Source organism: Myiozetetes cayanensis, unplaced genomic scaffold (genome assembly GCF_022539395.1).
Source record: "Myiozetetes cayanensis isolate MyiCay16 unplaced genomic scaffold, myiCay2020 scf7, whole genome shotgun sequence".
Taxonomy (NCBI): domain Eukaryota; kingdom Metazoa; phylum Chordata; class Aves; order Passeriformes; family Tyrannidae; genus Myiozetetes; species Myiozetetes cayanensis.
Genome location: NW_026087964.1, coordinates 29918350 through 29944894, shown reverse-complemented (window position 1 = coordinate 29944894; position 26545 = coordinate 29918350). Strand labels below are relative to the sequence as shown.

Here is a 26545-nt window from a genome sequence, read left to right as displayed (position 1 = left end):
AGCTCCTCAGGGGTCTGGTTTGAGGCCTGAGGCAGGTTAGGAGAAGAGCAAAGGATTAGAGCTCACCACCTCTCTCTGTTCCCTTCTGTTGGTTCACTTTTGACCTAAGTCAGATTTAATTACTTCGGATAGGGAATTAACAGCCACTCTTATTCAGTAATTAGGGGAGTGTGTGATTATATTGCTGAGGTGGGGGAAAAGTTGTGGCTGCGAAGTCCAGCTGGCAGCTCTGCTTTCATCTGTGTGCAGCACCCAGCAGTACAAGGTTCTAATATCCCCACAGGTCCTCAGTCCCTGTGGCAGCAGCTGCAGGAGGTATTGCTATAGACTGCTTGGTTGTGGGTTTGGCTTTTTTTTTTCCCCCCAGTCATCTAAAATGAAAGAGTGATAAAACAGATTTTAAAGGATGCTATGCAAGAAGGGCAGTTTGTGGAAATTGTGGAAATACCAGCATTGCTCTACCTGTCTGGCTAGCAAGGCTAGGGGAGGTGGGAAGAGAACATGGGCATTCTCTTCCATGGCAAGAGAACATGGGCAGTTTGATGATCACCTCTCCAAGCTTTCATAAAACACTAGAATCTTGGATTATAACAGCTGTGTCGGGATTTAAATGCCATGTCTATTATCCTGTAGCTAAAAGGAGACAAAGTGTATTAAAAGGTAGCAAGGTTTCGCACCTGCTTATGAAATTACCCTTCCTTGCCATATTTTACTCCTGTAGATGCATCTAATAGGTGCTGATGGATCTACTGCGGCATAAGAAAATAACATTTGTGTTGCCTGTTAAATTAATTTCCCTGATAAAATGAGGCTACCGGGATGGCCCATCTGACTCCCTCTTTTTATAAAGAACGAAATTGAGTCCTGTTGTTATGATTAGCGTATTAAAAGTATTAGGTTTGTTGTCTTAGCTGTGCTGTGTTTTCTCATGGTCTCTCTTATGCTGATTGCTAATGACAGGCTTTGGCAGGGGCTAACCTAGGCAGTCCTTCCCGTGATGGGAACCAGATGGATGTTTTTGCGCTGGCTGCCCCTCCCACTGAACACCAGGAACAGGAGGAGGGGGAGCCCTTTTGGCTGGTGGAGGTGGGGGTGGAGGGCGTTAGTAGAAAAGTAGATGAATGGCAGAGGACCAGTTCTCATCTATCCACCGCTTCTTTTCCCTTGAGGCTCCCAGTTTTGCAACTTTCAACCTCACCCTTGGCTTCAACTTCTTGGCTTTCAAGTGATTGTGCTGTATGCTACATTTTCATTACTGGTAAAATTGATGGAAAATCACATTTTATTATGTGAAAAATGCAGTGTTCTTGACTGTCAAAGCTCCATTCAGCTGGAAAAAATCTATGTGAGGCACTCTTTTATATTTCATGTATTTTGTGCATTGGCTGGAATGAAAAAATAATGAAAGGCTGTATTTTGTCAACTTTTGCATCTGTCTGACTGGCAGCACTGACTGATTTGTTTTTTAAAGGTATTTATTTCTTGCACTAAGCACTATTATTCTCCACCCTTTCACGATAAATGCAAATAATACGTGGAATGTGCAAATAATATGTGAAAAAGATAGATGCAAATTATTCAGTCCCTCCAGGTAGGTCTGCGAAGAAACTGGAAATGTGACTGTAGTGTGGAAAAGTACTGTCTTTATACCAGCTGGAGCAATGATAACAGGGCTACTTCTGTCTATGTTTCATGTTTCTGCGGACACATCTATTTTGTCTTGTTTTAATTTATTTTTTCGTCTTCTTTTTCTCCCTTTCCTCTCTTGCTGTGAAACTTTAAATGGAATCTGGGCAGTCTGAATATCTGAAGTACATCACTCAGTCCATAAACCCTTCTGCCTCTCCTGGGACCACTGCTGCTCGGGTGTGATATGCCCAAGCTGCTGAGGTTGTGCCCGGGGAGTGAGCTAAATAACCCTGGTGTCAGGGAGAATGAGTGGATATCCCTCCTGAGATCCAGACTGGTATACCTTTTGCCATGAATCAAATTCTCCCTCAGAGGAGGAACGTGGCCTCCCTCCCTGCACAGCCATGTGCCAGCTGTGTTGGTACGTGGGCATGAGTCAGATGGAAGGGAGCCAGACTGACTTGGTGTTGTGAGATGCTGCAACTCTTGGGACGTCTTTGCGTCAGTCAGGAACAGGTTTTGTTCCTGCCTCGCCATCGCCCCTAACCATGCTCCTGCCCAGGAGAAGATGTTGCGCCCCTCCCTCTGCACCGCTGAGCAGGGGGTTGTGGCCCTGGGTGTCTAGGCCGTGCTCTTGAGAACTGTCTGAGCCAGTAGCCTGAGAAGGACCGTGCGGTGCAGCTGACAGACCCAGGCAGCCAGCCAGGGTGTACTCCATGGCTCAGCCATACCTGAGATTCAGGATTTCCCTGCAAACTGAAAACAGCGTTTTCTTTTATTACGATTTTTTTTTAATGTCACAATTGTCTTCATACCCAGATCACTGTAATTGCAATTTCAAGCGAAGAGCCTGTGAAAAGAGGTTTCAGGGTGCTCCTACTCAGCATTGTTTCATTGTTGCCACTTGTAAAATTCACTCCCAATTCCAGTTAAGATTTTAATGTGACGTAAATTTTCAGTTATTCTAAATACTAAAAATCTGATGTCTTTCTTCTTGCTAGTTCCATACAGATTTTCTTTCAGTGCAAAACCAAAAAAACCCAAACCAACCAACCAAAAAGTAAACTGAGCAGTAAAACCTTACAGAGAAAGTAGTAGAAGTAAAAGCTTACAGAAAAATCTAGAAAATCCTTTTTACCTCAGTCATTATTTATCTCTGCACTTCTTGACTCCCCACTTCTGAATGTATTAGGAGCTCTTCAGTGAGGGCCATTAGCCATTAGCAGAACCCTGGTCTGGAGATCTTCCTGGCTGGAGGAAGGTACCTCCTTGTGCTTTTGTAATTCACTGGCCCCCCAAATTCTTGCAAGGGTGCTGGGTTTGTGAGGACTTGCTGACCTGGATAGTAAATGGGCAGCAGCATGTTGGTTTGAGTGACAAGGTCAAACAGAAGAGGATTGCAGGAGAAGTCAGGTAGGAAGGGACCCGAGGAGGTCTCTGGTTCAACCTCCTGCTCAGGGCAGTGCCAGCTGTGACATCAGACCAGCTTGTTCAGGGCTTGATCCAGTCAGGTCAGACTAGAAAGTCTCCAGGGATGTGGAGACCTCTTCCAGGAAACTTTTGATAATTTGATATTTGTTACTATGTGGCACTTAGAGAGGTCAGAGGTAAATATGTGCCACCATTCTCTCTGTAGAAGATGTTCCTGAGACTTTTTGTTTAGGAAGCAGGGTAAGCAATGACCCCACAAGCCTGGGACACTTCTACATGGTGCTCCCTACCATGAAGAGGTGGGTATGAGGGATGAGGACCTGCTTTGTCTTCTTTTGGGGGTAGATGTGGGGCAAGCAAAGCCATCCTGCCAATCCAGGGGGGTGAGAACTAGTTCAACCCCTCCTATCCTTGGTTTTTCTTGACCTTTTTTTCCACAGCCATGTGGAAGTGATGGAGTGGAAACCGTGGTGCTCATAGTATGTCCTCATTTCTCCCCATTAAGCTGTACATCTGTCCTGGCTGAAATAGCCTGCCCTGGACTGGCAACCTGGTAGCTGTCGCCGCAGTTAATAGCAGGGCTGAGCCTTGGTGCCTGCCATTGTCAGAATTAATTCTCACTGTGTGCATCCAGAAACAGGACTGGGACATGGGGACATTGTAGCACCTCACTCAGGGCCTGAGATCCGCAGTGTAAGCCTTCAGAGAGATGAGCACCTCCCGCAGCTTCAGCTGGGGATGGAAAGCCAAGCCTCACCGGCAGGACGCAGCCCAGGAGGTGCCTATTGGACTGCCTGTGCATTTGCGTTTTCTAATCTGCTGCCTAAAGCATTATCTTGCTTGCTCAGACAAGTCATTCACCACATCAGGAACGTGTGGGAAAATAACTCAGTCAGTATAACCAGAGGAAAATAAATGGTTGGCCATTTGGAGCTGAGCAAGCTTGGGAATTTTTTTTTTTCTTTTAGCAACACCCTGAAAAAAATGTAGTGTGAATGGGTGTGAAATATAAAGAGAGCTTGCTTCCTTCTTGCATAGGCATGCATCCAGAAAAAGAGAACAGTAAATATACAGACATCTACTGCAAAATGCTTTGTTAGGGCTGTAGAGGATCCAAAGGCTCAGTGTGTTTGACTGGTAGGACATCGGATCTTCCCCACTCAAATGAGTTTTGAATACAAGGGAAGTCTCTGACACAGAAGAGAGGAGAAGCCACAGGGATCACCTGGGGTGTTTCAGTGTTCTGCTCAGTCACCCAGACTCTACTTCTCCTGTTGATTCTCCATTTATGTTTGAAGAGAGGATCCCACACATAATGTAAGTACAGAGGGGGAAACCATGTCCTGTGTTAGAGGCAGCAGTATAAGACTGCAGTGGGTCAGGTCCCAAAAAGAACTGATGCCTGTTACAGGGGTGGGGGGAAAAAAATGTTCAGGCTAAGGCAGTTCTGAAAAATGTGGAATTACTTTACTTCTGTGAGATTTCACAGCTACTATTTGCTACTGCTATTTAGGAGACGCCAGTGAAAAAGAACAGGATAATGTCTTCTGCTGCAATAGAAATGCCAGTGTAAATAATTTATTTGCTAATTAGTAGACATTGCTCTAATGACAGAGATATTTAACAAGTTATTTGTATCATATCAAACCCTGTGTTCTAGAGGGGGGTTTTCCCCTCTGTTGGGTGTTAAAGCAGTTGTGTGGATTAATCACACTATAATGCAGCCAAACAGCTCTTGTCCCTGCTTGACTCAGGGAGCACAGGCTTTCTGGCTTGATACACTCATGAGAAAAAACACATTCAAGTTTTACAAGTATGTTTTGGAAATAAAAGCTGGAATTTAATTTAAAAAACCAAACAAAACACCTTGTTTTTCCCAGTAAATGAGGTCATGCAGCCTGATTGCCTGACCCATCTGTTGCTGTTCATAAGTATGTTATTTTTCTAAAGGCCAATACTAAATGGTATTATGTAGTTATCTACTTTTGTATGCCTCTTGGCTTGTCAGCGCTGTCATTATATCGACCGCTGTTCTTAAAACAGGATCTTGGTTAAAATAGTATATACCTGCCATCTGGTTGAAAAATGTAAGCTTCCTACACAACTAAGAGGAGTTGTACTGCAGCATTAGGAATAGCTCATGTTCTCTTGAAAATAGCAGCTGATGGCAGATTGCAGAAATCAGCCAGTTATCAGTTGTCATTAAGCTATTTGATATCTGACACACATGGAAAGCAGGCTATTTATAAGTATGCAGTTATGTTATAGAAGTATTCCTTTTTTTTTTTTTTCCTTCCCTTTACTCATTTAAATGTGTTAGTTTGGCTGGATTGGAAAGCAAAGTCTCCCTTAATATTTACAGAATAGATGTGCTGCAGACTGTTCGTAACATTTCTGTCATCAAAAAGTGGTCTGAGAGGGGTAGAGAAATAAATTTGGTGTTCCTGTGCTATAGAACTGTAGGTGTCTAAGGAGAAATGTCAGCTACAAAGAGCCCAAGAAACAGAAGTAAGTGGAACCAACTGGTAGAAGATTGTACAACTAGAAATTGTAATGGAAAAGACGTGTTTTACTTCAATATGTATTTGCATTTCTGCTGGTAGGAGAAAAGAAGTCTTAGGATCAACTAAAGCAGAAACTATAAAGGAGTAATTATTTGCTAAATCTTGGCAAGACACCAAAGGCTCTCAGAACTATAGGTTAGTCACTAACATGAAAGCGTAATGCTAACCACTAAGCAAGGATTCATGTACAACACAGGGCAGAGGATGCTGCTGGAGAAGGCAGTGAAGCATGGTGATGCTATGACCTGTTCCCTTGTCATACATTTTGAGGTAACTGATGATTACAGAAAACAAAGCAGAAACAGTCTGCTTAAGAAGACAGATTAAGTATTTCTTCTGTGAGTGGAAATGTGAACAGGAAGACCAGTCAAAATAGGATGGGGTGCTTTAAGGCTATTTTACTTAGAGGTGGTGTGAGAAGGTAGTATTTTCATGTGGCCTGGGGGTTAAAACCTGATTAATTTGCTTCAATGACGCTGAAATTTTGTGAGCACATCCTGCCAGGTTTTGGGAGAAAAAAAAATCACCTATAAATAAAATATAATAAAAAAATTAAATGAATATACATAAATAATATCAGATTATTCTCAAATATTTTGATTACATTAAACTAGAAATGTTTTGAGTACTATGAGGAGTTTGTTGACCCCACTGGCAAACCTCCGATCTCTTCTCCTGTTGATTGGAAAATTAAAGTCTTTGCTGTTTTGGCTTCAACACAATCTTGACCAGGTTTGAATCTGAATCCCCTTACTTTTCAAATGACATCTGAGATTCTGGGTGTGAAAGGTCTCTAGTTATTTTCCTTCTAAAAGTTACTTTACCCATAACCATCCATCCATACTGAAAAAATGTTCAGCTTCATAATTAAAAGTTTTAGGTTTTTACAGTCAACAGAGGTATGTTCTAACAGAAGACTGGGTAGCAAAGGTGTAGGTCAGAGGTTGTGGTTTGTTTTTTATTTGTTACTTTTTGTTTGTTGACTTTTCCTTAACAGAGTATTTGGAAATCACATGTCCCTTGCTTCAGGCTTTTGGAGACCTTCTGAGGCCATCAAAGCAGCTTCAGCAGTCTCAGCATTTTGGCAACATTGCAACTACTCTGACCATAAAAAGACTTGAAACTGGTGCAGAGAGCAATTCCCGCAGTGGAAGGTTTGCAGGAATGAGCAATGCCCAGAAGCGATTGCGGCTCTTCAGTGCTCCTTTCCAGGTGTGTGCACACATGCCAGCTCCCTGCACTTTTCTGCTAACCAAGCTGGTGTTCCCAGTGAAAATCCATGGTCTGCAGGTGCTGAGGAGAAGTCTTCTGCTGGCACACAGGGAGGGCTGGTAGAGGAGGTGGAGCAGAGACCCTGGAAAGTAAAAAATGCAAATGTTTGACAGTTCGGGGCAGTTTGGCAGAAAGTCTCTCTTCCTCTCCACTTCCCAGACTGCACACAGTTATTTGCAATTCCAAGCTGATTATTCTCTAATTTAGTAGGGAACTACTCATCTGCCCTGGTGTGCTCCTCCTTCCCTCCCAGCCACCGGTTCTCCCTGCTTGCTCACTTGCTCACCGGCCAACAGGAGCAAAATTGCTGCCTGGTTTAGTCCCCTTTGGCTGGGCCTTCACAGGCTATTTCAGCTTCCCCACCCTGGCAAAAGGTTAGTGAAAACGCATTTATCTGCCTCTCTTTCTTTGGTTTGTAACTTTTTCATGCCTTTATCTGCACAGCAGAAGGCTAATAAAAAACCCCAATGAAATAATCTAAGTGTGTCTTGTGGGGGGTGGTTAACAGAGAGAATTGGGAGGAAGAAGCAGCACTCACAGATCAAAACTAGCTGTGTAGGTAATTTTATTTAAGGACAGAACATGGTATGGTGTTTTATTTTTTACATTTGAGGAAAAATGTGTTAAAAACACTGGTTATAGTTGAAGAAAGTATTTTTAGGTGTATCAAAACTTGTGAAGATGATCAGGAGTGATGTGTGGTAATTAGGTATCAGGGCAAGAAGCATCCTGGAACACAAGGCTGTTTCTCAAAGGAGCTTAATGGTTTTTCAACTGCATAACAAAGTTTTCCTTTATGTTGTAGGCAGATGCCAAAAGTACTGGATATGGTAGCGTGTTACTCCTAGGATTTTTATAAGGAGATTAGGAAACAATATAGTAAAAAAGTTGTTTTCTCACATGGGTTCTGAGAGTCTTGCATTTCCAAATGAATTCATTGTGTCAGGTGTAAATGTGAGAACTTACTCTCAGTAGTCCTGAAGTACTAAACTTTTCCCAGCATAAACTTGTCTTGGAAATGAGCTTTCTGGGACATTGTTCTGGTGCTGTTCTCAGGTTAATTGTTCTAGGTCAAGTTTTCTTGGGAAAGCTTATGTCATTTTCTCAGCTTCTCCAAATTCTGACCTCTTTATGTCAGTGGGGAATCTGGTAACACCCATATTTAGGCCACCAAATGCACTGCATTATGAACATTTGGGGTTTTTCCTTTTTTTAGGGGAAGCAGGAGGTGGGAGAGAGAAACTCTAAAACTGGGTTTGTTTGCAGTAGCATATAACTTGCCTTTGGCTTAAAGGAGTGTCTTTTCTTCGACTTGAGAAGTTCTACTTTTATCAAGAGAGAGATAGAAAATGAAAATTTTCTTACCATGGCCTACATTCCTTGAGAAATTTTAGTTGTGCCAGAAAATATGTACTTTGTCCAAGCCCACAGCCTTTAAATCAACAGTAGAAAATAGAAAGGCTGTGGGATTGCCTAAGAAATTGCAAGATGAAGGAGAGCTTCCCAGCACCCAGCGTATACCCTGAGTACCTTGCTGAAGGGCACCAGGTGATAAAGGAGTTTTTTCCAGCTGGGAGCTGCCCAGGAGCACCCTCCAGGCCCTGCCTTCGGTGCTGGGGAGGCAGTTATACCTTGTTCCTACTTTCTCACAGAGTAACCACAACTTTTCCCTATCATCTCATGATAGGGAGAGTTGCTCAAGATGAGAACACATGTGCCGAAGTTCAGGATCAAGTTCCACGGTCAGTGCCCAGTGTAACCTGTCTAATCTGAAGATTTTGGTTTTGCATAGTTTAAGTTTTTTATGAGTGTCATGTAGTAATTGCTGGTGCCAACTGGTATTCTGACTATATTGCACAGAAAATTAGTGTTTTGGCTTAAGATGGGGAAGAGAATAAAGAATAACTTTTTTTAAAGTTTGTAAACTTGGCATAAAGTACTCTTGGTGGGAACAGTGGTAGAAGCAACATGAGGCCCATCAGGGCAGTATGTTCTGGGATAATGGCTTTCCATGATGTAAGAAAGCAGATATTTAGGGTTGTGTGCATATAGTGTGGGGTGTGCATATGCATGTAATTAACAGTCTTTCTGTTTTCCTTAAGATACCTTGGGAATTTATGTGCTGAAACCTAAAGTTAAAAGCTCTGAAGGCAACTGCTTTCAACTTAAGAAATGGCAGATATATAATTTCTGGTACAGTGTAAAGTTTTGATGCTTTCCTGGCTATGGGTTATGATGGACAAAACCTCTTTTGTGGTATATGTATGAACCTTGCTGTCTCTGTACCAGAACATATATGACAGTTTTCTGTCCCTGTGGTCACAGAAGCCCTTTAGGGAAGGATGTGTTACTGTTACCATTTTACAGTTGAGAGCATGAGAGAATGAAGTTATATACTATGTTTTTCCTCAGGACTTCTGCTTCGTACTAGCAACACAATAGGTATATAAGGGAAAATACAGTGAGGGCCACTTGAATTTGGGCTGTTGTACTAGGAAGGGTATCCTATGGCAATGCAATAATGGCATTACTGCATTACCTAAGGGGTTCATATATTTTCTCACCAACTGGATATTTTCGTAAGATACAGGGAGAACTGGAAACTAACATGCTTTACCTGAAACTATGCAAAGATCCTTATTAAATGCTTTCTTTTTGCTGTAGGGGAGACTCGCTTCATGACTGCGGTTATTACGTGCAAAAATAATGGTTGTGAACTACTCATTAGGTCCTGCTGAAGTGGATGGTTCTGGTGTGCAGGGTTCCTGGGGGCTCAGGAGGCAATGGGCCCGTGTCTTTGTGATCCTATACTGTTCTGCCTCAGATAATATAAAAAATTAATAAGGGCCTTTAAAAGAGCAATGTCCTTTGGACATTTTAATAATGAAGATATAATTAAAATATTTCCTTGACTACAGGAAGGATGCAGGCATTCATGTGTACAAGTGGTGCATTACATTACCTTCTCAGGTAGCAAGCAGAAGCCCATGCAGTGCTGTACTTGAGGACTCTTTTGAGTTGCCCCTGGATCAAGGTCTTGTCTAGATTAAAGGCTCAAACCAAGTTATGTGAGGTGCTGCAACTCCATGCATACTCTTTGCTCATGACAAATGTAAGGTTATTTGAATTATTGGCATCTCAGGTAAGAGCCTTGGGACTAAGAGTGCAGTGATAATGTTCAGCTGGTTCCTGGTAGCTTCATTATGAATTGAGTATTGAGAAAAAAGCAGGAGTGTTCTATATATTCTGATGGATTGGTTTCATCACTCCCAGGTGAAGCCTTACTTAGCAATGAAGTGCAGGTTAGCTTGTTTTAAACAGGAATAGGCTGAATTTGACCAGCCAACACAGATCTAAAGCAGACCTGCCAAATGCTTGAGGGTTGCCTGATGTGTGATGCTTCTCAGCCTTGATTTAAATAGATGTGTGGCATCACCCAGCACAGATGCCTGCATTTAGCAGGGCTGCAGGATGAGCCGGATGGAGTGGCTCGTGACCATGGAGCAGAGTCCAAGCATCTCATTTCATTTTGGGTTGTCTGGGGGACTTGGAGGAGGAGAGAGAGATGGCAGAGATCTTTCCCTTTCTCCACAGTAGTGCTTACCACGCTTTTCTTGCTTCAGATAGACCCTACTAGAGCCTCCAGACTTCTAGGAAAAACCATACAGAAAAGTTAAGTCTGGGGCATCTGGCATATTGCCAGCTTAGCTTATGGGCAGAAATGAAAGAAATGGGAAGGATGGCTCCCTCACTTTCTTCCAGGGGGAAGGAACCTGGACAAAGCAAGCCAGCTGGCTGTACTTCCCTTTCCTTGTAGCTATTAGCTGTCTTTCTGTACTCAGCAATGATATTAGCTGTCTGTCTGTACTCTGTGTATGACAGAAAAAAGGACATGTGAATGTGTTCTTCCTTCTTCTCTGGAATATCTCCCTTCATTCCAGGCTAGAGCGGGAATTATTAATTTGGAAAAACATTTTTTTTAAGAAAGAACTTTACTACCATGACATCTTCATGCCACTTTTGGTTTAAGTACAGTGCAGAGACCTTGGATGTTTCATGGTTCACATAAAAAAAGATGCCTTATGTTTTAGTGTCTGTGCATGCATGTGACATGCCTGTTTCATGCAATGTGAATGCATGCACATGGCATTTTTTTATGATCTAACTTCCTTGAACAGGTTTTAATCTTGATCAACTTTGTTCAGATTGACTTTAAGTAGAATGCTTATAAACTAGTTAAAATGCACAAACTTTGCTTCTGGAAAATATTCTGAGTTCATGAAATGGATCAGAATTAATAGTCTGCTGGAAAAGAATTTCCATTAATCTTCTTAGAGGCAGGAGATAAGATTTCACAATCAGATTAAATATTTGTATTCCACATTAGGAGACCTCCTTGGCCCTGTCTGACAATCAATTAATCCTCTTCAGGGCCGTGGTTCCTCCAGTCTGCATTTACTTCTTTCATGTTGTGTGTGAAGGGCCTTTTATAGACTGTTAATGCACATTTATTTGGAAGTTGAAAATTACATCAGGGCTTTGACCTTTCTTTGTGTTTGTTTGTCTTAGTTTTGTTTCTTTTAGCTAAAAGTAGGGAGAGGTGGGCACTTGCCGCTCCCTAGAGTAGAGCAGGTCTCACTGAGCTGTTTAGCCATCATGAGCATCTCATGATTGAATCTCATGCTGAGGGTGCTGTACGCTCCCCCACCCAGCAGCTCGACTCACTCAGCATGAATTTCCCACTGTGTAGATGTGGGAGGAGAGGTGACAGCTTGCTTGCAGGCAGAACACAGGATACTAGATGGGAAGAGAGAGCGTAAAAAAAAATCTGCTCTAAGCTGGTACTGAAGATATTTGCATAATTTATTAGTATTTTTAGAAAACAAGTGTAATTAAGGAAATAAATATTTGTCATACGTACAACTTACCGTGTTGTTTAGTATCAGATGATGTCATTGTTCAGTGGCGCTTTGCCTATTACCTCTGTGTGCAGTAGAGGGCACTAAGTGGTGCTTAGCTTTTAAAGTACAGGAAAATTCTGCATTTGTTTTCTTCATTACCCACATTGCTGCCTTAAGAGTACTTCTTGTGTGTCTCAGTTACTGACTACCACTTTTCTTGTGCACCTTTGTCACATTCCTTCCATTGTGTCTTCATGAAATCTAGAGAGATGGCCCATCCAAGGGCAGCCTGTCAGCAGTTTTATGTTTTGGAAAAAAAAATCAAATGTTACATTCATTTTCTGAGTCAATCTACAGTCATTGCTGTCAATTCTGTGAAAAATAAATTTAAAAGCATCATCCTCATAAGTTTGCAGGCATAATCATGGTGAAACTGAGGAAGACCCAGAGAGATCTCTCATCCTGCCATGATGATGTAGGTGAACTACTAGAAAACCAGGGTTAGAGTTTGAAGAATTTGCCAACCTTGAGCAACTACTGAAAGATTGGAGACTGAAGTATTTTATGGTATCTATAGCAAGGATACTTTGCACAATGATATAACCACTTTTCGCAGTATAAAAATAATCTAAAACGACTTTTCTGGAAGCTGTCTGATACAAAAAATGTGTGTGATGGTTCATTACAAGTTTCATAACCCTACATTAAAATGTAGTCTATATCCCTACTGTCTCTTGAGTACATTCAACTTGCTTGGTTAAAAAATAAATAAAATAAGGCAAGAGTTCATTGCATTTAAAACAAAATGTCAGGGATGAAAACATTCTTGATGGTAAGAGATGAGGAGTTGTTCTTTGGTTAAAATTATGTAACTGTTTCTTCAGTTAAAATTATTTGGGAGGAAATGAAACTGAAGGGAGACAGATTCAAAAGGAAAAGGAGGTGATTCTTCATGCCAAAAGGAGTAGCCTGCAGGGTTTCTATCCGGATGATGCTGTGGGTGCAGAAAGTTTACATAGGCTGATGGGAGAGCCTGGGCAACCCTCTGGCAGAGAGGTCTCACAAAGACTACTTGATAGAAGAATCAGAGCAGGCACGGCATATCCTTTGAGCTGAAAATGGGGGGAGACACAGATTATTACGAGGAGACATGAGCAGCACCTTATTCTTCCCTGCTGCACACTGCTGGCCTCTAGGAGGTTCAGTATTGGGCTATATCTGTATTTGGGACTGCTAGAGTCTTTCTTCCATTTTAATGGTCTTTAGTTCAAAATTTTAAAAACCCACAACTGTTGAAAGCAGTTCTTGTGCAAATGAATCACAAATGTGAAACAGTTTCAGGTGTATGACAGACTACATTCATTGCTTGACTATCAGACTATAAATCATAGTTATAAGCTGTATTTATTCAGATGGTTTTCAGACCTCACTTAAAAATTGTTTTCTCAAAATGTTTTCAAATACTACCTTCTTGTATTTTTTTTAATAGCTTGCTAAAGTGGTCTGAACTGAATAGTTGCACTATTAATATTTCATCCCTGATCTACATACTCTGTTGGTTCCACTAATAGATCTCAGTTTGCAGAATGTTAGATTAGTAAGGTGAATAGTTGCTTTCTTTGATGCCTTATCCTGAGAGTCATGATATTTGAGCTGGTTACGAATACTATCTGCTATTCAAATGACCAAAAAATAAAATTCTGGACTAAATTAATGTGTGTTCATTGAAGGATGAATGTGGCCAAAGTAGTAAGTCCAGTCTTATCTTCTAGCAGAAAGGCAGTCAGTCCTGGCAGGGAATTACAGGTGCATGTCCTGCACTCGCTGCATCTCTGTCCAGCTGAGTATCGCTTGTATCGAATGCATGGCTTGACATCTTTGAAGGGAGTCTTTCTCTTGGTGGCAGTGTAATCTTCCTAACCCTGCACCCGTGGGTTTTACTGAGCGGAGGGAAGCCCATCTTATCGCAGCTGTGGCTCTTGCAGGGGTTTGCACAAGAATACGAGGTGAACCAGCCTGTTGGTGGGATGTTCACCTGCCCAAGCAGGACTCATCTTCCCGTGTCTGCCAGGATGTGCCAGGCGCAGAGCAGGGTGTGGAAATGCCAGGAGGTACCAAAATGCTGTGGATGCCCGGAGCAAGCAGGCACTAGCTTCTGATGGGTGGTGTGGGCCATATTTTTGCCAACCTCTGGAGGAACAACTTTTCCCTTGGCTGGGTTTTTCTGTGGCTGGCTGGCCTGCCCGGGCTTGGGAGGGTGCTCAGAAGTACATGCTCAGTGTTTGATCTGCATTTCTTTAATCATCCCAAACAAGCCAGTCCTGTCCACATGCAAATACTCAGTGTCAAACTGTGCCATCATTTTGTGTTTCATTTAACAGTTTTGTATTTTTCCTAGTTTGGCAACTCCCATGTCTTATGAGAGTCAGAAACAATCCTTTTGCTTGGAGTAGGCCCTTTTGTTTATGTGAGTATACAATTTCAGATAAGCATCAGTATCTCAAATCTTTCTGCTTTCCCCTTCTTTCTAGCCCTGAGCAGAAGGTGCCTGTGGTGGGATGGTCTAGAGGCACACAGGCATGCTCACTGGGAATGGGACTGAAGTGGGGCAGAACCAGTTTTCAGATGTAAGCTCTTTGCAGCTTGAGCCTGGGGCTGATGGGGCTTCCTGTAACCCAAAAACCCCTTTGACTGAGGGGTTTTTGTGTGGTAATAAGCCCTGTGAACAGTCTTCATTCTTCCTCCTGCCTTAAATCACTGCTGCTTTGAAAGTATGTTCCTTTTTTTCCTATGCCATTCTTCCCCGTATCAAACAAAAGTTTTATGATAAAGTTGGGCAAAAAAATAAAATGCTTTTTATTAATTTGTTTTCAAGGGGCATTGTACAGATAGTTTAGCATTAAAGATAAATGAATGACTGGGATCATTTATATCTGTGTGTGTCAAAAGCTACCTTGTCCTTCTGTCTATGCTTGTCAGTTTAGGGAAAGCTGACAGATAGCCCACAGATAATATATGCATGAGGAACAGCTTTCTGATCTATTGTTAAGATGCAGAGTTGGCACTAGAAGATGTGAGGACTGTTTCTAACTCTGTTCTCTGCATGGTGCTGGATGAGTTCCCTGGGATGCTCTGGAGAGCAAGCAGCACACTGGGGTGTTCCCCTTTAGGACTCTCAGTTGGAGCCTACTGGGAACTGATTTTCTCCTTGTTTTTCACCTGGGATACTGAAGCCCTGTGAGAACCAAGTGGCCACATTTGTAGTTGTGGGACTTTGGACTTCTGTGAAAAATAAATTTAAAAACATCATCCTTTTCACTGTGAAAGATGATGTAAATCACTGAACAGCTTTTAAAAACACAGAGTGTGATGTTGTGTGCCTCTGTCTAACTAGCTGTCATATCTCCCAGAGCACTGGAAGGCTATTTCAGTTACTTGCATTCATTCCAAGCTACAGAAATGCGATAGGTAATATGTATCTATTCTATAATTAATAGACCACATGGTTGTTTGCAATTAATAAACCACGCTGACGTGACAACCCAAGTACTTGGAAATTATTTTCTTTCCTTTCCATTTTAAAATGCAGATGTGAATAGGAAAAAGATGGTTAGTAATTTCACATATTTTAAAAAAAGGTTTTTTTCCCTGATCGGAAGTTTTTATTGTATCTGCATTCATGTATGAAACTTAGTGTTCTTTTTTGTAGTAGAACAAATAAAGATACCCTGGGGGAAAAAAAAAAGTTGTTTCCTCTGTAGATTTTACATTCCTGTACAGATGTAAGTATTGCATGAATTTATGTCTGTTAATTTTTCTTGAAATAAGGGTTTCATGCTCCCACAGAGTTTCTTTTTCCTTTTTTTTTTTAAAGAAACAGTGCAAGCAAATTCAGTTAGAAAAATAAGGCCAATGTTGTGGGAGATGAAAAGTATGTTTTCACTTTGTTTTTTAGTCCATGATGTACAGAAATGTAAAATGTAGGATTGTATTAGGGCACTTAGACCATCTCAGACTATTACATGCTGTACATGCTGGAGGAAGGGAGTCAAATGCCGCAGTTAAGCAGATGGTGTTCATGAGTCTGTCTGTGTAACACTTCCTACACCATGAAGTGGGTGGAAAGATGGGAGTAGACTTCTCTACTTCTCTGTCGCAAAGGCTCAGATGCTGCACCAGATAGAGCACCAGGCTGTCTTGCACCACATGTTGGTGGGTCGGATGGGAGCATCCTGCTTGGAGCCCAGCTGTCCTACACTGTACCCACTTCCCTCTTTCAGGCTTCAGTCTCTGGACTGTGGGATCTGCTGGTCCCATAGTACCACTCAAGTCCTGGACTGCAGGGGGTACTTGTTTAAGGAGAAGTTGTTTGGAGTTCAGTACTTTATTCAGAGACACTTCCCTGTCCATCTCTGTGGTAATGTACCTGTGGATGTGGAAATGTGAAGAGGATCTGATCCTAACCAACTGATCAATGCAACCATCACTATGATTAGGTTCTTTAAAATTATTAGAGAGATGCCTCTGCCTGAAGTAAGGTGCAAACAAGATCATATGCCAAAGTCAATAGTACGGATTGTTATTTAACAGTAAATATGAGGTAGAGAGATAGAAGGAAATAGGAAACAGAGAAACGAGGGGGTGGGGAGAGACAGAGTAAGTAAAAAGAATATCACCACAGCATGAATTCTGACAGTGTCCCGTTGGCCCTCCTTTTCTGGTCTTCTCAGAGGTGAGAGTCCCAGTCTTGTCAAAGTGATGGTTGCAGTCTGGATCCATTGAGGGAAGCCCAGGGTGGTAAGGAAAGAAGCCTGTGTGTTGAGTGAAGTCTGTGGTGGTAAGAGAAGTCCTCTGAGTTGAGAGAAGTCTGTCTGGCGTTTTTTAGTCTTAGGCTAGGTGTGAACGCCCCTGGTACCTCCCCTGCACTAAGGAGTTTTACAGTGGAGGATGTAATACTGGATCACAGGACATTTCATCCCTTACTGTTATGTCAGCGCAGTTGAGTCCATTATGGCCCATCAGCAAAGATGAATATCATCAGGCTATGTGTGAGTTGTCTGGGTGCTTCCCGGAGGGGAATTATCACAACTGAATCATTTGTGTACGAACAAAGAAATACTACCTCACCTCGAAGGATTTGCTTTCTCCTTCTCTTCTTCAACACCCAGCTTGTAGCCTGAGGTGGTGGGTGTGCATGGCCCCGTGTCAGCTTGCACCTTGATTGTCTGAGCCATCAGCATTCCACTCACTCACACTTGTGGGTACATTCTTATCCTGGGATAATAGTACCACCTTTATCTTATCTCAAGTTCCCATCGCAGTCCAAATTAGTATACTCACATATTCGGGAAGGGGTGAGCTTCGGTTACCAGTTGCTTCTATGTACAGTTTTCTAAAGTGGACAAAGGTCTTAGCAATGTTTAAGCCATAAACCATTTCAGAATCTCATACTATCCTTTGCCAATCTTTTCAGCACATACTGATCTGTGAGGGCACTTATAAACACATCCTGCATCACATTTACATCCTGGCAATTCAAAGAATCTCCCGAGAAATGTCTTGCTCTACTTTCAGGGCTCTTACCAGTATGTAAAATTACACTGACCACTTCTAGTCCTTTACTCACTTTAGCTGCAGTACAAGAACCTTTTACTGGTGGGAAAATAATGCAAAAGCTCTTTGTTTGGAAAATGTGCAGTAGGAGGTGGTTACCAGTAGCCTTTACAATATTAAGACTGGTGGTTAACCATAGCTGAGGGCAGTAGCATTAATATAATTGCAGCTGAAAAATACTTCCTGGTGATTTTCAGGGGGTTAAATGGTCACATACTGACCTTTCCTGATTTTCTGCAGCTAATTTGTTGGCTAAAATATTTTAATTCTTTTCACAACACTGAAGTTTTACATAATTGGATTTTATGTCCTTAGAAAGGCTGCATTATTTTTTCTATGCCCAGATGATAATAAGAACAATTAAAGAGAAGATAGTGAGATCAGTCCTAAACAAGGGGTGAGATGATCCAAGAAGAATCTGTGTTTTGAAGGAGGGTTCATACGACAGAGCTCACTTACAGTGGTGCCTTTTGGTTCAGGACTTTATGGTACATCATACAGGGTTAGCGTGGGGGTTGCATCAACAGGGAGTTGTGAACAGGCAGAGGTTCCTGGATAGTGTAAAGGGTATAGCCAGTAACTGCAGACTCACTTCCCTGCCCTCGAGGACCTGAGCACTTCTGTCCTGTCTCCAAGCCAGTGAGCAGAGCAGCTGTAACACTGATCTCCTTTTAACCCTTTCTTGAGCTGCGATGTTAAACATACCAGTCATTTAACTCCGTGGCTCTGGGAAGGGTCAATTCCGACCTTTGTCATTGCAGCAGAACCCATAATTAGAGCATATATACTTGATCCCTTAATGTTGTGTGTAGGTAGTGGTATGTACTGTGTATATAATATAGACATAATACATAATATAGTTGCTGCTGGCATAAGTTACTTTTTTTGCAAGTATGTGAGTAAATAAACAAGTTGAGCCCACATAAGTCATCAGACCAAGAGTGATAACTCACTGGCCATCTGCTTCTCTCTGCAACTTTGTTTTTGTTGCCTGCTTTTTGGATATAGAAATGTATCACAGGAGCTTCATCTTACCATCTTCGGATAATTCAGTTCTTGCAGTCATCCTTGGGAATGATGGGTGATTATGTTTTGTTTCTGACTGTGAAAATCATGATTTCCAAGAAAAAAACTGACTTCCAGAAATGCCAAGCAAAACATGAACTCATACACGAATGATTTTATCCAGTTTGTCAGAATAACTATTTTGTTTCTGGAGTTATTTAATTTTCATCCAGAATGAGTAATTCCCCTTTTTGGTAAATGTGAAACCCTACCTTGTGCAGGAATAGGTTGAAACTTGGGTAAACATAATTAATAGGAGCATTAAGTACCTGACAACTTTCCCCCATCACTTGGGAGATGTTCCTCCTTGTAGTAATTGTTTGTAATTTGTATTTACATTGCTGTATACCTCTCTATAACTGACTCTAAAGCTATGCATCCGGTTTTGGAAAGGGATTGGGCACTTCTTGCTATTAAAGGTGCATAGTGTCACTTTTTTTTTTCTTAAATAAGGCAAAGATAGTCCAAATGTTTTCTGAATTTGTTTTTGACCGCTGAATTTACTTACAGTTGGTATGCTGAAGTCTCTTAAACATTATTACATGAGTTAGAAGATGTGAATTTCTTACCTAATTTTTCTGGGGATTGGAATATTATTAGAATATGGATATGGTAAATTTTTTTTTCCTAGCCATGTCTTCTCTTGATTGTTCTGAAATCACCAAGCTTTGCACTGATTTTCAAGGTGTAGCAACTAGGGAGAATGCAGTTTTCTGAAGTGGTACAGATGAACAGGAATATGTTCAGACACCCTTCTGAACAACGACTTTGGCACTTTTGAAGTGGGCTGCTCAACACCTCAATTTGCTAAGAGAGGAATCCATGTTATTTTAGTCATGTGCTCATAGATCAGTGTTTTTGTTTGGTTTGGTGTGTTTGTTTTTTTGCCTTTAAATAGGGAAAAAGTAAAATGTGTTGGAAACTTCTCTAACTGGTTACATAGAAAAAAAGAGTTAGAACTAAATATTCAAGTGAGTTTTTGATAGCATGCACTTAAGAAAAAAATCTTATTTTTATAATGTTAGTGGTATAGGTCTCAAGATTGACAAGAAGTCTTATCAGAAATATGTGATATTAAAAAAGATATTACTGTTGAATCATCTACATTCTTTTGCAATTGATGAGTGGTTGGTTACGTTAATTGAGGACAGAGAGTACTAGTACTTTCGTACTGAAATACTGTCTTTTTTCTCTTGGATAAACCAGGCTGACTGACTGTAGTTGATATCACAAGCAGTGTGAGTCAAAGCAAGCCTGAACTATATCTGAGAATCATTGCTTCTCACTCCTAGGAAATTCTATGGGCCCTATTTCTCCCAACAATAAATTACCTACCTAAAGTTTCTTTAGCAATACTTTTTTTAGATGTATACTTTGCAGAAGCCTAGGTGAGGTTACAGCTGCCTGGAGCTCGCTCCTTCTTGTTTTATAGGGTTAAGGAGTCCAACAGACAGCCAGAGATCACTGTATCTTGAGTTGATTCCTGCCATGAAGAATGAGGAGCATTTTTGGCTGCCAGGGCTGTGTCCACCAGTGCCTGTTCTCCAGCATATTCCAAAGGCTTCATGCCTCTTCAATGGCCTAAAGCAGGGAGTCAGGGCAGAGCCCCTGTTTCAGAAGACCCCTGTCTTCTTTCAGACTATGGAGAGCCAATACTGCTTGTGTGACTGAATTATTGAGTCATGTTTCTCTGTGAGCTAGTTTGGCATGTTATAAAAGATGTCTGCGATCTCTAATCATAAGTTTCTGTGCTTGTTTAATCATTCAGGAACAATAATTCTTCTGCTTACCCTCTTTTGCCTTTCATCCTCCTCCATCTCACCTTGCCAAAAGCATGTGATGTTCCTGAGCTTGCTGTAACCTTTCAGTCTTTTTCTGTAGCTGGAACATTTCCATGAACAGGCTTTCCCTCCTGTGAAGGTACCCAAATAATTTACTGATATCTAGAAGCAGAGGACAACAGCTTGTCAAACATGCATGTAGTCACAGCAATGGCAGTTTCTGTGGGCTGGGCTACAGTAATTTGCAAATAACCAAACAGTCAACACCTTAAATAATTTCAAACTGCAGCAACCTGGTTCTTCAGGCTGGTTTTTCACCACTGATTTAAGCATACATTTGCTGCTGTCTGGAGTGCTTGCTTCCATTAACTACTTCATCTAGTTAAAGGGGTTTTCAACTCCTGGTAACTGTCATGACACTGAAGTCCAAAGGCTCCTCCGACTGTGGACATCGCTATGACAACCAGTTATGTTCCTCCTCATCTACACAATCTGTAAATTTGGACAGGGGTGCTTTTATGGATGTCTGGTGGAGCATCATGCCAGAAGCTAGTACGGACAGGGCTCATGAGACTTTATGAGAAGAACAAACCAAACACAAGTTTTTCTAAATGAACATAAAACTCACTTTTTCATTGATTTTAAGATACCCAAATGAGAAAGGAGAGGTGCAGGACAGAAATAAAACTCCTACCACCCTGTTTACCTCCAGGGGAATGGAAGCAGACAGGAAAATGTGACCACCTACCAACAGTTTAGAACCACAAAGCTCATTGCCTACAGCTGGACCCTATGTCAGTGGCAGGACACCATTGTGTCTGCTCCCCAACCCTGCAAGCAGCTCTCAGAGTTTAAGGTGACAGTAGTTGGCAAAGCTGGAATGCTAAACTGATTGCCTTTTTCTTCTTTTCCCTACTTTGAAAATTCCATCCTGCGTAATTACCTGTGTTTGTTGAGAAAAGCTGCAGTGGAAGAAAGGCTTGTTAGTTTATGGGATAAGAGGGGATAAAACAGGTTTCTCAGTCCTCATTCCTTTTGTGTGCACTCGAAGGCTCTTGGCAGAAAGCTGGATTTCCATGCAGCAGGGAACCACACTGGCTTCTACTGCAATAATGGGGCAGATGCTACAGGAGATGATGCAATAAAACCTATATGTTACTTCTAAGTAGCTGGGCTTTTTATAATTGCTGTAGGACCATTTATTAGGTGAATCATAAGTCTTTCCAGATAAGAGGTAAGATACAGTATACACGGGAGAGATTTATGAGAGCTAAAAGGTAACACGTGCGTATATTGGCAGCTGTTTACAACACTAATTTGTGTGCTTCGTTTAATTCCTGAATTTTTTTTCAAAAGCTTCAGACAATGCAAGATTGAGAATATGGTGGCTGAAAGCAAAGAAATGTATTTGAAAAGCCTGCATGTGATATCCATTCCTTTTATTAGGAATATTTCCTTTATGACCTCCTCCTGCTTCGTATTTAACATTTCAAAGAACTTTGGGGGGCTGTCTGTAGGCTGTGTCTTCATGAAGCCAGTAGCCAAGGATTTAAAGTATTGTCACTGCTGGCCCGAAGCTGAAAACTGCAGGCGGTTTTAATACCAGGGTAGGGGGGGGTGGGTGTTTAAACCCAACCTTTTGTGTTCAGATTAGGGAGTGCAGGAGGATAGACTTAAGGGGTGTTAGTGAGAATTTTTTCACTGGCAGCTCAGTAATAGCATCAGGCTTTGGAAATACTTTTTTTCCAATTCTTTGTTATTTCAGTAATTACTATGCAGTGGGTAGAAATCCGTAGGGTTTGTGGTTTTCTCAAGTACCATAGCAATGACATGGGGATGTGGGCAATAAAAAGAAGTATTTGTTTTTATAACTTTTTACTCTTTGGACGACTGAGGGGACTTAAATGCCTTTTCGAATAGTCTATCATTGTTTCAGTCCTGATGTCTGTGTTTATTTTGTCTTGGTTCCATCACCTGGGATAATAGTATGATCCATCTTTGGAGAGGAAGGAAGACAAAAACAATTTGACACTGGCATCATGCTCTGACAAATCTGAAATTTACCAGTTGTGAAGGCAGATTGTGTGATCTACTTTACACTGCCTGAGAGATGGAAAGGTTACTAAACATCTCCCCCATTAAGAAGAAGATCAAAGACAAGTCACTGAGCACTTGCATGTGGAGTTTCTTTTACTTTCTGTTAGACCCTAAGAAACATTTGTCCTGAGTATTTGTTGATTCCTGGAATACCTAGGGGTACAAAGCGCTTGAAATTTTTATGTATGGGAACATGGTGACTCCTTGCTAGAGTTTCTGAGATGAGCACCATAACTAATAAGATTTACCAGAGTTGGCTTGTGAAGGTATTGAGTTCAGCTCAATAGTGATCAGTTTTAATGAAGACTAAAGACCTTCTAGCTCTTAATTTTGTGCATGATTCTTTCAAATAGAATTCTAATGCCAAGAAATTTTACTTTCATGTACATAGTCTCACTTAAGATGTTTGTTTCTTTTGAGAAAGATATTTTTAGATTTCTAGAAATATTAACTATAAGTGGTTTTCTGTGTCTTACAAAAATTCATTATAATACATAAAACATTCTGAATGAAATCTTATCCTTTGCCACTGCCATTCATATGCCCTACAGGATGTAAGTACCCTTTTTTGGTGGGAGTGAGGAGTATGCTTTTCAGAATTAGAAAGGAATTTTTTTCTTTATTTTTCCAATTTGATTTTAGTTTACTTTTATTTCACAATTTTATTTTGACTATCACAATGATATTCCTTTGTAATAAGGGTTTTTTTTCTTCGTAACTTTTACATGTTTCACTTGTTCTCACCTTTATTCTCATCCTTAACTCTGGTTACAAAGTTGTAGGTTGAAAAATTCACACCAGAGATTGCCCTTATATCCAGTGTGACACTTCAGTTCTGTGTATGAAAAATTTTGCTGAGGCGAGGCTTTGGGTACTGCTCCCTTCTGCTCAGCTCCACAGAGGAGTCACAGATCCTGCACTGCCCTCCAGAAATCTGGGAGGTGACAGTGCTCTGATGGATTTAAGTCCTTCTTTGTATTTAAAAGCAAATTAATTAATAACAAAGCAACTGACAGCCACACAGTAATAGAGAAGGATATATATATAAAAAAAAAAAAAGTAGCAGAGCTCCCTGTTGGTTGATACGTTTGCTTTAACAGATTGAACTGTTATGTAGGGTATCACTTAGTAAGACAAAAATTATTTTATTGGACTAGTCCCCAGCTGAAGAATTTAACTTTCTTACAAGGTAATGGGAGAAGGTTGAGACCCATTGCTATAAAACCTTTTTTTTCTTGTTCCTCTACTAGAATACAAAAATCTCTGCACTCAGGAGAAATGCTAAGAACAGCTTCTAGAGAGAAGCAAGTCCAAGTGGTGCCTACATAAAGCTTCATCTGAACAGGGCAATGGGAAATTGTCTCTGGTTGCACACAGGTGGGTAATATTAGAGCTTCAAAAGCCAAGTGGAGGGTGGCAACAAGCTGGGGTAACCAGGAGTAGACAGGGCAGGTGTCCCAGGAGTGGAGTCTTCCTTCTGAGGGTGCTACTGCCGAATCAGAGAGAACAGAGAAGCTCCAGGGTCTCACTGAAAACCAATGACTGAAGAGTACCATCTTCACAGGAACAAACTTGACTGCAGCACTTAAGTCTGGTCCAGAGAACATGCAGACTGATAGTTTTGCATTGATTTTCCAGAAGCCTTTGAGTTGGGCATGTATTATCTAATATCTGTCTGTGTTTATGATTCCTCTCTAGAGTTTTTTCATGCCCAAATACTACTCTGTGCCAATGAGACAGCCTCTGAATCTAAGACTTTATTATAATAAAATATCCCCAAAGCAATTGAACTATTTTTCTGCGAGGTGATGAATTGGTGCTTTTGCACTCTTGGGTTTGTTTCTTGCGTGAATTCTCTTCAAATTCATGTGTGGGAACCATACATTTCCAGTACTAAACCACTATTTTGAAAGCCTATTTAATATAGGCAGAACTTCATGCACATATGGAAGTAAATTCATGACAAGAGGTTGTTTACAAAGGGTGGAGTAGTCTATTTTCAGGCCTCCCAACTTTTCTGAGATTTTTAAGATCTCTGCCTCTTGTTCATGCTATATATATACAACTATAAAATATACTCACTATATTGCACAGCTGTATAAGCATGAATTTTGAGAGGGAGCTTACTACTGGGTTATTCAACAAATGCTCTGTGGTGTTAACAGCAGCTGCTGGGATTTAGTTCCCTTGGTATGCCGTTTTTAGGACTGCAAATATGTCCATTGCCCTATTTGCCTCTGGTGCTTTGCTCAGTCTTGTGTATGGCAAGTAATTCTTCTCAACAAGAATTTAGAGTTTAAAACTATTATTCTGATAAATAATAGCCATGTAACAGTGCCCACTTGCTACTGTCAAGGGCTGCTTTTTCTTGATGAATTTTTCCTTTGTACATGATTACCTGCCTGACATACAGAATCTGCTTGTTGTTTGTGTGATGTAGCATCAGAAACTTCACTAGAGGCCAAGGTCTGCACGTGCTTGGTGCCGTCTTTGCAACATAGGCTCTGTGGAGGAATGGGAATAGACACAGAAATGTGTTAGTCTTTAGAAAGATAGTCTGTAATGGCCTTTACTGCTGGTGGGATCTACATTAGCTACTCACTTCTTGCTCTCTCTTTTTTTTCAACTTCCAAAGCAGAAGGTTAGGCTGTCTTTTTAACTTACAGTACAGCTGGCCCCCATATATCAGTGTGTTACTGAAATACCAGGGTACTAATGACACATGACACCAGTGGAAAACAAGAACGTTGAGGCCAACATTTTTGGCATATCTTTTGCTACTACATCTTTTGGAAGAACAGCCAGTGAATGAATTGAGTTGTGATTTGAGTTGCTGGAAGTCCACTTCTCCAAGTTTTTGAGTTCTGTTATATGAAAGAGGTTTAATAAATGCTTGACTCTGGGGAAATCTCTGCAGAATTCACAGCTTGTCTCTCTCTCTAGTTAGTTTTGTTCACTGAGGAATTACAAGCCCAGTTTACATCTGTTTTAACTAACCAGCTTTGAATCACTGATAATAGGAGAGGAGAAGCAAAAGCTGTATCCTACAGCCTCTGTTCCTGCTGGTACACTGGTATGTTTTTAGGTAGATTTGGGTACCCAGATTGAAAACCCTTCTGCATCAATTGTCATCTGTGCAGAGGAAGCACAAATGCAATCAGAAGGTCTGGCATGAAAAAAACCCCAACAAAACAGGGGAGCCTTTCTTCTCATAATGGAGACAGGTTTTTCTTAAAAGTCATGCAAGTTAAAATAAATACTACAGCACATAAGGCAGCACACAGAAAAATGAATCGGGGAACTGCAGCATGTGTGCAGCAGCAGCGCTGCATTCCTGTCATCACACATTCCCAAAGCATAACACTGGGAGAAATATGATCTGAAACTGGTTTAAGAGGTGCTGTAACTAAGCCAGGATTACTACCATGGTATAACACAACCTGATAGCAAGACTGAAGACTTGCTTGTGATAAATTCTGAAACATTTTCCTTTTTTCATATTTGGAAATTTTTGCGCTTACATCTTTGCCCTTGGGATTTTTTCTTTCCCTCTTTGGTGGAGTTTCTCGAATGCTCTCTCCAAGGAGAGAGTTGTCTGAGCAAACCAAACTTTTCCCTTGCCAATAAATCCATCAAGAAAGTACTGCTTCACTTTGTGACCTGGACCACAAGCATATGTTACAAGTACTTGGCTTCTCTTGCATATTTGAGTAACAACAAGTACTAGTAAGAGGTAAATTAATAATGTTAGTGTCAGAAGTCTAAGGGCCGCTGTGAAAGAGTGTGCTGCATTATGAGTTTTATGATTTGTTCTTGCTAGTATGTCTGATTACAAATATCTGGAAAGGAAAACCAGTGCTTCTTACAGCCAAAGACAGTTGCAGCCTGTTGCCAGACCTCCTTAACCAGTAAGGGATTGCTTAAAAACATGTCTTTTAGAGTCTGAGTTCTGCACCTTTGTTATTATAGAGCCACAAGAATCCACACATGGAAACTCTGAGTTTATGCAGTGAACAACTTTCCCCTTCTTGGATTTATTAATATTAGAAATGTTGGTAATCAGGAAGACTATTAGAAATGCTGGTAATCAGGAAGACTATTATGCAGAGCTGTGAATCTAATAAACCCATAGATTACTAAGGCCTGTGATGTTATATAACTGAGCTTGGTGTCTTTCCCAAGTTCTTAATTA

At 41.0% G+C, this 26545-nt stretch overlaps 1 protein-coding gene across 2 annotated transcripts in view; it reads left to right on the top strand.

Annotated features, from left to right (window-relative positions):
• Nucleotides 1–3951: 3951 nt before the first annotated feature.
• The window catches only part of STOX2 (storkhead box 2), a 101068-nt gene continuing 78474 nt past the window's right edge, over nucleotides 3952–26545 (top strand). The window contains exons 1-2 of one of the 2 annotated variants that reach the window (XM_050338632.1): nucleotides 3952–4377; nucleotides 6622–6836. The gene's annotated coding sequence lies outside the window, so the exon portion shown is untranslated. The remainder of the gene's footprint in view (nucleotides 4378–6621; nucleotides 6837–26545) is intronic. The other variant, XM_050338633.1, reaches the window with a different exon arrangement.